We start from the raw sequence: 12,013 nt of genomic DNA on the forward strand, positions 1-12,013 counted from the left end.
GGGGTCAGATACATCACATGATCACACTGACAGAACCACAGGCACATAGACACAGGCAACAGAGCATGCACAATGTTGGCACTAGTACAGTGTATATCCACCTTTCGCAGCAATGCAGGCTGCTATTCTCCCATGGAGACGATCGTAGAGATGCTGGATGTAGTCCTGTGGAACGGCTTGCCATGCCATTTCCACCTGGCGCCTCAGTTGGACCAGCGTTCGTGCTGGACGTGCAGACCGCGTAAGACGACGCTTCATCCAGTCCGAAACATGCTCAATGGGGGACAGATCCGGAGATCTTGCTGGCCAGGGTAGTTGACTTACACCTTCTAGAGCACGTTGGGTGGCACGGGATACATGCGGACGTTCATTGGCCTGTTGGAACAGCAAGTTCCCTTGCCGGTCTAGGAATGGTAGAACGATGGGTTCGATGACGGTTTGGATATACCGTGCACTATTCAGTGTCCACTCGACGATCACCAGTGGTGTACGGCCAGTGTAGGAGATCGCTCCCCACACCATGATGCCGGGTGTTGGCCCTGTGTGCCTCGGTCGTATGCAGTGCTGATTGTGGCGCTCACCTGCACGGCGCCAAACACGCATACGACCATCATTGGCACCAAGGCAGAAGCAACTCTCATCGCTGAAGACGACACGTCTCCATTCGTCCCTCCATTCACGCCTGTCGCGACACCACTGGAGGCGGGCTGCACGATGTTGGGGCGTGAGCGGAAGACGGCCTAACGGTGTGCGGGACCGTAGCCCAGCTTCATGGAGACGGTTGCGAATGGTCCTCGCCGATACCCCAGGAGCAACAGTGTCCCTAATTTGCTGGGAAGTGGCGATGCGGTCTCCTACGGCACTGCGTAGGATCCTACGGTCTTGGTGTGCATCCGTGCGTCGCTGCGGTCCGGTCCCAGGTCGACGGGCACGTGCACCTTCCGCCGACCACTGGCGACAACATCGATGTACTGTGGAGACCTCACGCCCCACGTGTTGAGCAAATTCGGCGGTACATCCACCCGGCCTCCCGCAAGCCCACTATACGCCCTCGCTCAAAGTCCGTCAACTGCACATACGGTTCACGTCCACGCTGTCGCGGCATGCTACCAGTGTTAAAGACTGCGATGGAGCTCCGTATGCCACGGCAAACTGGCTGACACTGACGGCGGCGGTGCACAAATGCTGCGCAGCTAGCGCCATTCGACGGCCAACACCGCGGTTCCTGGTGTGTCCGCTGTGCCGTGCGTGTGATCATTGCTTGTACAGCCCTCTCGCAGTGTCCGGAGCAAGTATGGTGGGTCTGACACACCGGTGTCAATGTGTTCTTTTTTCCATTTCCAGGAGTGTATTTTGGGCCTCTAGGAATACACAACTTTATTTATGAAATGGCACATTTGCATACCTGTTGAGTATGACACAGGATACCAACTAAACACAGACCCAATCGAAATCTAAGTGAGTAGTATTTTTCTAATTCGCGCCGATAGAGACACGCTTGTGTACAGATACTCAGTTTTATTCAAGAGACTTCTGACGCAAGGTTATGTAAGGTTATCGTGGGTAGTTTTATTTCATTTCTTATAATGCAGTGCACAATTTTCGTAAGGTTTCGTTTAGTGTTGTTAAAACAATTCTAAACATGAGAGAAAAATTAATCATCAACGATACATGCGAATTCTCTGATGTTATCTATGACAGTCTAACAATGCACTTGCAGTTTATTGATTACATGCATGTAGAAAGCTTGTTCTGAGTTAAAGTTGTCAACCAAGGTTTGAAGAAGAATAAAATGCCACTACCAGACGACAGCTAATGTAGAAAACACTTTTCTGATTATTTTGGCACGATGCGCTCTCCCCATACATAGTGCAAAAGCTTCGAGATGCATCAGCTGCCTGGCCGTCTATTATACCTGAAAAGAACAAAATGTCGCAGAAGTTAGCCCTTTTTCCACCTGCGGCTATTTTGGGTTGAGAAGTGAAGGGAATTATGTTCAAAGTTCCTTCAAATTAGTAACTTCAGCAGACAGCAGAATTGCGTTGTAAAAATGTATCAGCGAATGCAATAGAACTCGCGACGTCTTATCTATGGCGCGCGACACTTACCGTGACGCTAGTATCTGTCATCTAGGTAGAGCGCCTCCAGAAGTCGACAACAGTTCCTCCAGAACTTTCGCATTCCACAGTACTGTGATATAATCCATATGGCCGGATCTAGACTTCTGAGAGACAGGCAGTTACAGCTTTTCTTTTGCACTACAGAACGTTTTCAACAAACAGATAGCGCAGTAGAGTGGCTCAACTGGAAAGGAACACTTCCTATTTAAATTTCTGCATCCTACACTGTTAGAAGTTCTGTGTAGGTTGCAGTTACGAGATTTTATTTCGTTGATCACAAAATAGAGTCGAATGTATGCACTGGGTAGCCGAGGCAGCTAGTTCATGGGGATTCGGTCAACCAAGTAAATGAATGTACTGAACATGTTGCAAACCACTACAGGGAGCCTGTGTGTCAGAATTCTTATCGAGTGTGCCGCAGTGGTGTTATGATACAAAATGAATCCTGCAGGAGAGGCGTTGGTGGTCTGTTGGATTGGTGTGAGGTTTCTATGATGATGGTCTGGTTTCGATTCCAACTTCTGCTGATGATTTTTAATAGGGAGAGACAGATTCTAATCTTTTCTGGCTACGCCAAGTGATGAAAGTATAATGGCATTGCGGTCTGAAATTCACATTAAACATGATATTCCTTCTCTGCCGAGTAGACGTAAGGTTGAACCACAATAAAGTGAGGAGTAGCGAAATGTGGGAACTCTATCACCAGTAACCTTTCTTATACTAGTTATTTATTTCTAGTGACGCAACAAACGCTCTGTAGGGTCACAGGACCCTTATTCCATCTTTTATTGGAGCTTCTGTATGTCGATAAAATTGGTTCTGAACTTGTAATCCAACTCAGACCGCCCTTAACGCGGAATTTGATCCCTTCGTGACAGTACAGCTCGACTACAATTTGTTGTTTGTTCAAAACTGCAGATTCCTCAACATCTCCACATGTTGTGCGTGAATGGGTTCGAATGCTGGCCTGGCACTAAAGTTTTCATTATCTATTATCAAGCTCTAGCATGAGAACACCTGTCTGCTGGTGGATAATAATTTTGATTTTTAATGCATTTTCATTCGTTGTCAACACTAACGATATCTGACGATTTTGACTCCCAGTGAGACACAGGACTATTTGAGAGATCACTGTAAGTTCAATGATGTTTTTCCGAGCTGTTGCTGGAGAAAAATTGGGTAGCTGACGTCCCTTTGTGTTTAGTCAACAACGGTATGTGTGGGGTTCGATTCCCAGTCAGCACTGAACTCTTCGTCATATTCTTTCTAGTTTAAACATGCTCACATGTCGCTGCTGAAGTAACAAACCTATATTTAACGTTCGTTTTCTCTAGAATATAACAGCGATAGGTTCCGGGTTGGAGTCCTGGGAAGCAAAAATTAATGTTTTTTCTCGTCATTTCAGTTAAAACATCTAGCTACTGCCGAGAAAATCCGATATGTCACAGTTGATTGTGCTTCGATAACAATTCGATTAGGTTCTGGGTTCGAATCCCTGTCCAACACAAAGCTTTACCTCGCGGAATTTCAAGTAAGTTACCTGTGAAGGAGCAGTATTTAATATCTCTCGTAGTTCGTTAACAGGGACAATAGATGCTGGGTAGGAATTCGCGTCCATTAAAAACGTTTACGTTATGTAGTTTGAAGTTGATATTTGCTAACTGATACTGTTTAAATTGAGGTATATCACTCTCTATATGCCTAGTCAGGGATGACTGTTAGATTCCGTTAGTCACGAAATATTAGTCTGCATGAGCAGGGTTTGAATCCATACGCAGAACGAGACGGTTCGTCGTGTCATTTGAAGTTCATACATATTCTGAACAAGCTTCTCGTGAATAACTCAAATTTTTAATGTCATTTTGTGTTAAATAACATGTACGGTATGTTACTTTGAAGAAGAAATCATGAATACGACGAACTTACTAGGTGCATAACCTATCTGACGTAATAATGAGAGTGGTAACATTTCAGGTATGTCATTTATTTATTGCAATAAATGTGAGCTTACAAGCCTTAAGGGCAGTCATATCTGTGATAAGGTGTTCCCTGATATTTATAGTATCGTGGTATTACTTTACATTTTGAGTTATTGCGTTACAGAGCCGTGTTTTCTAGAGGTGACTTGTTAGAGCCATTTTCAATAGTCAAACGACTGTACCAGGGAGCGATTAGAGGACCTGCTAGACAGCTCTGTTATGTGGGTTGCATGCGAATCAGGCGAAATGCAATTCAGGTCGTTCGGATACTTTTGAGCACGATTGTACATTACTACTCCTGTGTGGTATTTCTTCCACTATGTCCTCCAGTCCACGTATATAAGGTAGGCGGAAATGCTATTTTGGAAGCCCTTACAGCTCGCTTGGAAGATGGCTTATCAGTTGACAGCCAAAATGTTAGCAGGAAACAGAGTTTGGTTGCGACTGATATCCTGCCATTTTGGGGCATCTATGAACCTGGAATCTACAGTTTTGTTTCAGTGCAATGCACACTACCAGACTCAACTTTAAACAAAATTAATGAAGGTAAATTAAGCTTTTACTATCTTAATTGTGGGCAGTAATATTCCCTTCGATATGTGATGCATTAGTCACAACGTAACTTTGTAAGACATCACATGTTCTGTGAATCTGTAGTTAACTTGCCGAATTCCTTAAAAATTCGTTTACATTATTATCTTTGAAGGGCGTTAGAGATTACTGTTACACGCTTTGGTATTATGTAAATTTTCTTTGAAATGTATGAGTTACCCAGTCTATTATTTTATAAAACATTAGAGAAAGAAACTGTGCTGCGTATGGTGCCTTATGGTTCATTCAACGTTTGTAATGATATAAAGTCTAATAATTGCTGAACTTGTGCTTTTAATACGTCCTGGAATATGTTTCGTCGTTCTCAAATTCTCTGTAAAATACAATCATAAAGTTTTCGACCAATCAGGTCTATTTATCAATTCCTGGCCGTTCTCTATTGTTATGGATGTTGTATACCCTGTCTCACTATTCTGCGAACCAGAATGTAATATGTTTTACAAAGTTAGCAGAGGGCCCGTTTTCTGAATTGAATTCTAATATAAAATGGTCAGTGTTACTTTACGAATGGTCATTAGTGACGTAGAACAAATGTAATCGGGTCCGTTTCAATGCAACCGTTGCAGTATTCAGCTTAATTGATTTATGGAAACCACAGGAAAACCAAATCTAGTTGGCGGGATGATTATTTCAACTGCGATGCATGTCACTTAATTGTTGACTGAAATTCATCTAAACGATTGATGATTAACTGTCAGCCATTGAATTCTCTCCCATCCTCCTTACCTGAATACCAGTCTATATAGGCGAGCTGTAGTGAACTGTTATACTGTTTTCTCGTTTCCGTAACCACTGTGGCAGTGGAACAAGCCGTACGATTAGACGACGCTGCCAGGAAGTGCACTGACCGTCTACCGTAAATGTGTTGACGAGAGAACGTTTCAGTAGTGCCTTGCGAAATAACTTCTACATAAAATCCTTTTGACTTCGCCAAACGTCACAGAATATATGCATTACACATATTCGGACACACTACATAAAATTTTACTTGCAAATTTTTATTCATTATGCAATGCCAGTAACCAGCACAAAATATACGCACAGCTATAAAGCAAAATAGTCTCTTTCATTTCTGCCCTGGAGACTCTAATATGCGGTTGAAAATTCTTCGAACGGTTTTGAAATAATAATTCATGAAGATTTAGAGCCGTGTTCCATACCAGTCTGATTATTATCGAAATTAAATGTTTATCTTAAATAATGACTTTTTTCGGTGAAATGCATCATCCGCTTGAGGAGATATCATGAGCACTGAAGTCCGTTATAATCGAACAATGAAAGAATTTTCATCAGTAGAATTTTGAGGGGAAGAGACACATAGCTGGTGACATATAGCTGTGGATCACCAGGATATGTGCCAATGTTCTGCATTAAATTTTAAATGATTTTGTGCCGTATTACGTGCTGATAGACAAAGATGTTGATGATAGAGTTTGCCATTATCATTGCTGCTTGTATTTTATCCCTTGACTTCATTATATATTTCTTCATTATAATACAAATGAAGTATTTCGTTGCATCAACACAAATTCAGTTAACCGCTACTAGATGATCCGATACTAGAAGCTCAAGATTTTGAAAGGCAACTGTAAATCACTTTCCACGTTGTTCACAATATGGTAACAATATATAACATCCGAAATGCAATTTATAATGAGAACAGTGAATTCGATGGATGAACCGTCTGTGGAAAGTAAATCACTACAGCGAAGTGACAAAAGTCGTGGGAAAGCGATATGCGCATATACGGATCGTTGTAGTATCGCGTACAAGAGGTATAAAAGGCCAATGCATTAGCGGACAAGATGCCACACAGATATACTGGATGTCTTTTTATCTAAAACTCTCATGTGGAACACAGCAACGAAGGTGGTCAACGAGTTAGACTCGGACCAAAACCCCGTAATCCTTGAGATAAATGGCAACCTGGCCAACTTTCATGACAATAGAACTATCAAGGACGTCACCACGAACTGTATAAAATACATCCAACTACTTACAGCACACACACCAGAACTACCTCTCTTTCAATCAAAAGCCCAAATCAACAGAGCCATAGATGAAATTACCACAATCATAAAAGACTGTGGCAAAAAATCCACAACAAAGAGAACTCACTTCCGCAACCTAATAGTTGAAAAAAGGAACACCAGAAAGAGGTGTCAAAGTTACAGAGACCCAGCCGACCGCCGAAAAACTGAGCAACTGGCCAGGAGGATCAAAACGGAACTAAAAAAACAGCGCAGTGAGACCTGGGAGGCAACCTTACAAGAAGCTGAAACAAAGGAAGAAAAATTCTGGAAAATCCTTAAAACTAGAAAAATGAACGAAACATCTATACAGCCACTCCATGGGGAACGTGGAATAGTCTATGACCCCACAGATCGAGCCGAAGCACTGGCGGATTTGCTGGAAAGGCAATTCCAAGCACCAGACGTTATGGACAGTGAAAGTGATGATCACCAGGAAATGGTACTCAGGGAGGTGAACCACATCCTAGGCGCTCCTATCAGAAGATCCTTCAATCCAGTAAATCCAGACATCATGTGTCACCATATCAAAAACATACATCCGAAGAAGGCAGCAGGCCCAGAATTCATCCAACCGCAACTTCTACTTCACTTACCTCCAGTAACAATCAATTTCTTAATGTCCATATATAATGCCTGCTTAAGACTCACTACTTTTTCAAATCTTGGAAGCAGGCCCACATCATCACTCTACTAAAGCCAAACAAAGGACCTACTATTTCTACAAAATTACAGTTCAATTACGCTGTTAAACTTTTTAGGAAAGATCCCAGAAAAACTCATTCAAGCATAATTGAAAAAATTCCTCAAGGACAACATCATAATCATTTCACAACAATTCGGCTTCCGAGAAGAACACAGCACAATCCACCAGGTGACCAGACTCGTCGAGCACATATGTCAAACTAGCAACATAAGACACAGCACTGGAGCGGTCCTGCTTGACACTGAAAAAGCATTCGACAGGATGTCGCATTATGGCCTCATCTTCAGGCTGCATTAGTACAACTGCCCCAATCATCTCATCCACAACATAGCTTCATTTCTCCACAACAGGTTGTTCTATGTTCATGTCCCAAGAGCGACTAGTAACACCAGATCAATAGAGGCTGGAGTCCCACAAGGATCAGTGCTGGGACCTATTCTCTACTCGATTTATACAAATGATATCCCCAAACAACTAGGAGGTCACTTATCCCTATTTGCTGATGACACTGCAGTGTACCACAGTAGTTCGAACCCACAATACATAGTAAGAAAAAAAGAGCAACACCTTCAAACCATCCAGCAATGGGCAAACCAGTGGAAAATGACCATTAACGCGGAGAAGACACAGCCCATACTTTTTACATATAAAAGGATACCCCCTAACCTCCACAGCCGGTTCAGTGACAAAAATCTCGCATGGTCAGACACAGTAAAATACTTGATTAACTTTTAAGAAAGAGTAAAATACCTTGGAATCAAACTAGATAAGAGGATGACATTTCGAGACCACATCACAGACATCTACAACAAGGCTACAGGAACGATACTCAGACTCTACCCTATTATTAAGCGCGATAGAATAAACATGCAAGCCATAAAGAAGATTTTCAAAACCATCATCGAAACAGCCATCACCTACAGTTCTGAAATCTGGTCAATGGCAGCAGACACCAATATAGCAAAAATACAAAGAGTAGAAAACAAATACTTCAGAACTGCTGCTGATGCTAGCCAGTGCCAATCAAACAGATAAATCTACACAAATCATAACATATCTCAAATCCCGGAAATCACCCAAAAAAAATCGATAAAATTTTTCCACCAAACCTCTGACTCCAGCCACCTGCTCATCAAGAACCCGGGACAAAATTCACCCAAACCCAGAACTAAATTCCCCATCATGACCAATACCAGAAACTTTAACATACCATTATAAATATTGCACATTAAATACAAACACCACAACACTCATAGTCCAACACAAAATATATACGCACAATCACTACATTCCTGTCCCATCATTTCGATACCATCATCAGCAGACAGAAGGCAGGGATCACATCAGATCCGATCCTTTGAAGACAGGGGTTCAATACCCATCAGACCGTCTCCCTGGAGCTGTCATTCGTATTCGTTTGATGCATGTGAAAACGTTTCCGACGTGGTTATGGCCGCACGACGGAAAGTAACAGACTTGGAACGTAGAACAGTAGTTCGAGCTAGACGCATGGGACATTCCATTTTGGAATTCTGGGAACCTCGGTGTCAAGAGTGTGACGAAAATACCAAATTTCAGGCATTACGTCTCACCACTGACAACGCAATGGCCGACGGTCTTCATTTACAGTCCGAAAGCAGCGGCGTTTGCTTAGAGTTTTCAGTTTTGACAGACAAGCAACACTGTGTGAAATAACAATAGAAATCAGTGTGGAACATACGACGAACCTATCCGTTAGGACGGTGCGGTGAAATTTGCCGTTAATGGGCTATGGCAGCAGACGACCGACTCGAGTGTCTTTGTTAACAGCACCACATCGCCTGCAGCGCCTGTCCTGGCCTCGTGACATAATCGATTGGACACCAGGCAACTTGAAAACGATGACCTCGTCAGATGAGTCAGAATTTCAGTTGACAAGAGCTGATGGTAGGGTTCGAGTGTGACGCAGTCCCCATGAAGCCATGGACAAAGTTGTCAACAAGGCACTATGATAGCTGGTAGTGGCTCCATAATGGTAGAGCCTCGGGTCTAGCTGAAGCTATCACTGAATGTAAATGGTTATGTTTGGATACTTGGAGACTATTTGCAGCCATATATACACTTCATGTTCCCAAACATGTCGCTGGGCCACAATTGTTGGGGAATGGTTTGAAGAACGTTCTGGAATGATTAGGCCACCCACATCGCCCGACAAGAATCCCATTGAACATTTGCGGGACATAATCCAGAGGTCACTTCATGCACAACAGCCTGCACGGCAACGATTCCGCATTTACGGACGGCTGTAGAGGTAGCATGGGTCAGTATTTCTGCATGGGAGTTCCAACGCCTTGTTGAGTAATATCACGTCGAGTTTCTGCGCTAAGCCGGCAAAAGGAGGTCCCGCACTGTATTAAGAGGTATCCCATAACTTTTTTCACCCCAGCATACGTGTCGGTGCAGGTGGGATGGGGTAAAAGCGCGGACCTTTCATTCGAACGTAGTGAGATCCAAATACTCATTCGGTTGCCCTGATGTAAATTCTCCGTGATTTCCGTAAGTCAGTTACGGCGAATGCCTTGGTTGGTCGCTCAGCTGGCAACGGTTCTACCAAATTTCTGGGACTTGCTAATTTAGTTTAGCAATCGTTGACCTGCCACACCGTCCAGTCCTAGTGTTGCCTTAAAACCGTTCCCCACCCTCACATGGGAAAACTCTTGTGAAGTTCCTAACCTCACGTCCAGGAAGCGCGATACACTAACGTAAAACACTGTAATGTAGATGACAATGTTTACAGGATTCACAGACGAATGGCACAAACAATTTCACTCTCTTATGCCAATTGGCAGCTGTCCAACAAGAATGTCATACAGCTACCAAGTTAACACAAAAAAAGCTGCCAAATCATCTCCTCCTGTTCCTTTCTCAGCGAGACCTGTGATCACTGGGCAATTCTAGGAAAAAATGATCATCCGTTACCTTTCCCATTCATGTCCTAGCCGATATTTGGCTCCATTTTTAACGATTCCGTAGTTGATGGGATGTAGACTGTTATCTTCCTTCCATCATTTAGCCAATACTATTTGGAGTCCGCAACGGACTGCACCTTCTCGCTTAATGGGCTGCTCTTCTCAGCTCTAGTTTTACGTTTGGATCTATCGTCAGTCCACTCTTTTTCGATTTTAAGTACTTATTAATATGATATCTCAGGATTTTGAATGGACATATAGTTTCAGATTTCCTGCCATTCTATTACCAGTAGTTCGACTACTAACCCAAATATCTCCATCAGATATTGCTGACTGCATTCAGGGTAGCCAATCAACTGCATATTCACTAACTGAAATGGCATACGTTACACAAAGAGTCATTTGTCAGACACAAAAATAAACTTTATGTATATTTTCATCACATAACAGCTATAAAATGATTACTATTTCATTCCATTCGGAATGTCCTATAGGCATGAAATCACACGTTTAATCTTTGTGGCTTGCAAAAATACGTCAGCATTAAATGCTTCATGCGATGCCTGAAACACATCCTATGTCAGTTTATGAAGATTTCTGCCTGGAAACTGCTATGAAAGTATACATCTTTCCCTCGCATTTCTGACATGCTCTATGAGTGACAAATCAGGGTACCGACAAGTCAGTCGAGGATATGTAAATTTCTCAATGCCTTTGTGATGTGAGCTGTAGTATGATTGTAACGCATATATAGATTAGAAATAGGTTTACATTACGTAACTGTGTATCTGCAATTATGAAGTGTGTATTCTGTGGTATTTAAATTCCTTGATCTGTGGCAAGAAAATTAGAGTTTTGTAATGTATGTATGAGAAATAGCAAAAGGATATGTTGAAATGATAAACTACTATAATATGGGTGTATTCATAAAAAGAAAATGTTTGTCGAAAGCTGGTTCATGCTTACGGTACTTGTATGTGTAACATGCAAAAGCTGTAAGGAAGTCTCTCCCCAACGGAAGTGGCATGGCGCTATGTAAAAGGTGGTTTTCACGGTCAAACTTAGCTGCTCTTCTGTGTGAACGGCACGCAGTATGTGGCTAGCCGTAGCGCGGTACACTTCGACGGTGGTAAGAGAGGCAACTGGAAGCTGCTTTACAAAGGATTTGCCCCGGATGTGGATCTGGCTATTATTTGGTATTCTCGGTATAAAGAAATGGCACTAATATGTTCAAAATCTGACGCCAAGAAGAGATTTTGTAGAGCATTTGAACAACAAGAGCCGTGAGTACAGTTAGGAACCATGTCGCTTGCCACCAATATTCGCCACTGCTTCTCAAACTTCATACATTCAGTAATGTATATGGGCATGGACCAGTTAATTTGTGTGTTGTTTTAATAATAATCACATAAACATAAATTCGTGTCCAGAACCATGTTTTCAGAATGGTTCAAATGGCTCTGAGCACTATGGGACTTAACTTCTGTGGTCATCAGTCCCCTAGAACGTAGAACTACTTAAACCTAACTAGCCTAAGGACATCACAGACATCCATGCCCGAGGCAGGATTCGAACCTGCGACCGTAGCAGTCGCGCGGTTCCGGACTGAGCGCCTTAA

Source organism: Schistocerca serialis, chromosome 3 (assembly GCF_023864345.2).
Source record: "Schistocerca serialis cubense isolate TAMUIC-IGC-003099 chromosome 3, iqSchSeri2.2, whole genome shotgun sequence".
NCBI classification, from domain to species: domain Eukaryota; kingdom Metazoa; phylum Arthropoda; class Insecta; order Orthoptera; family Acrididae; genus Schistocerca; species Schistocerca serialis.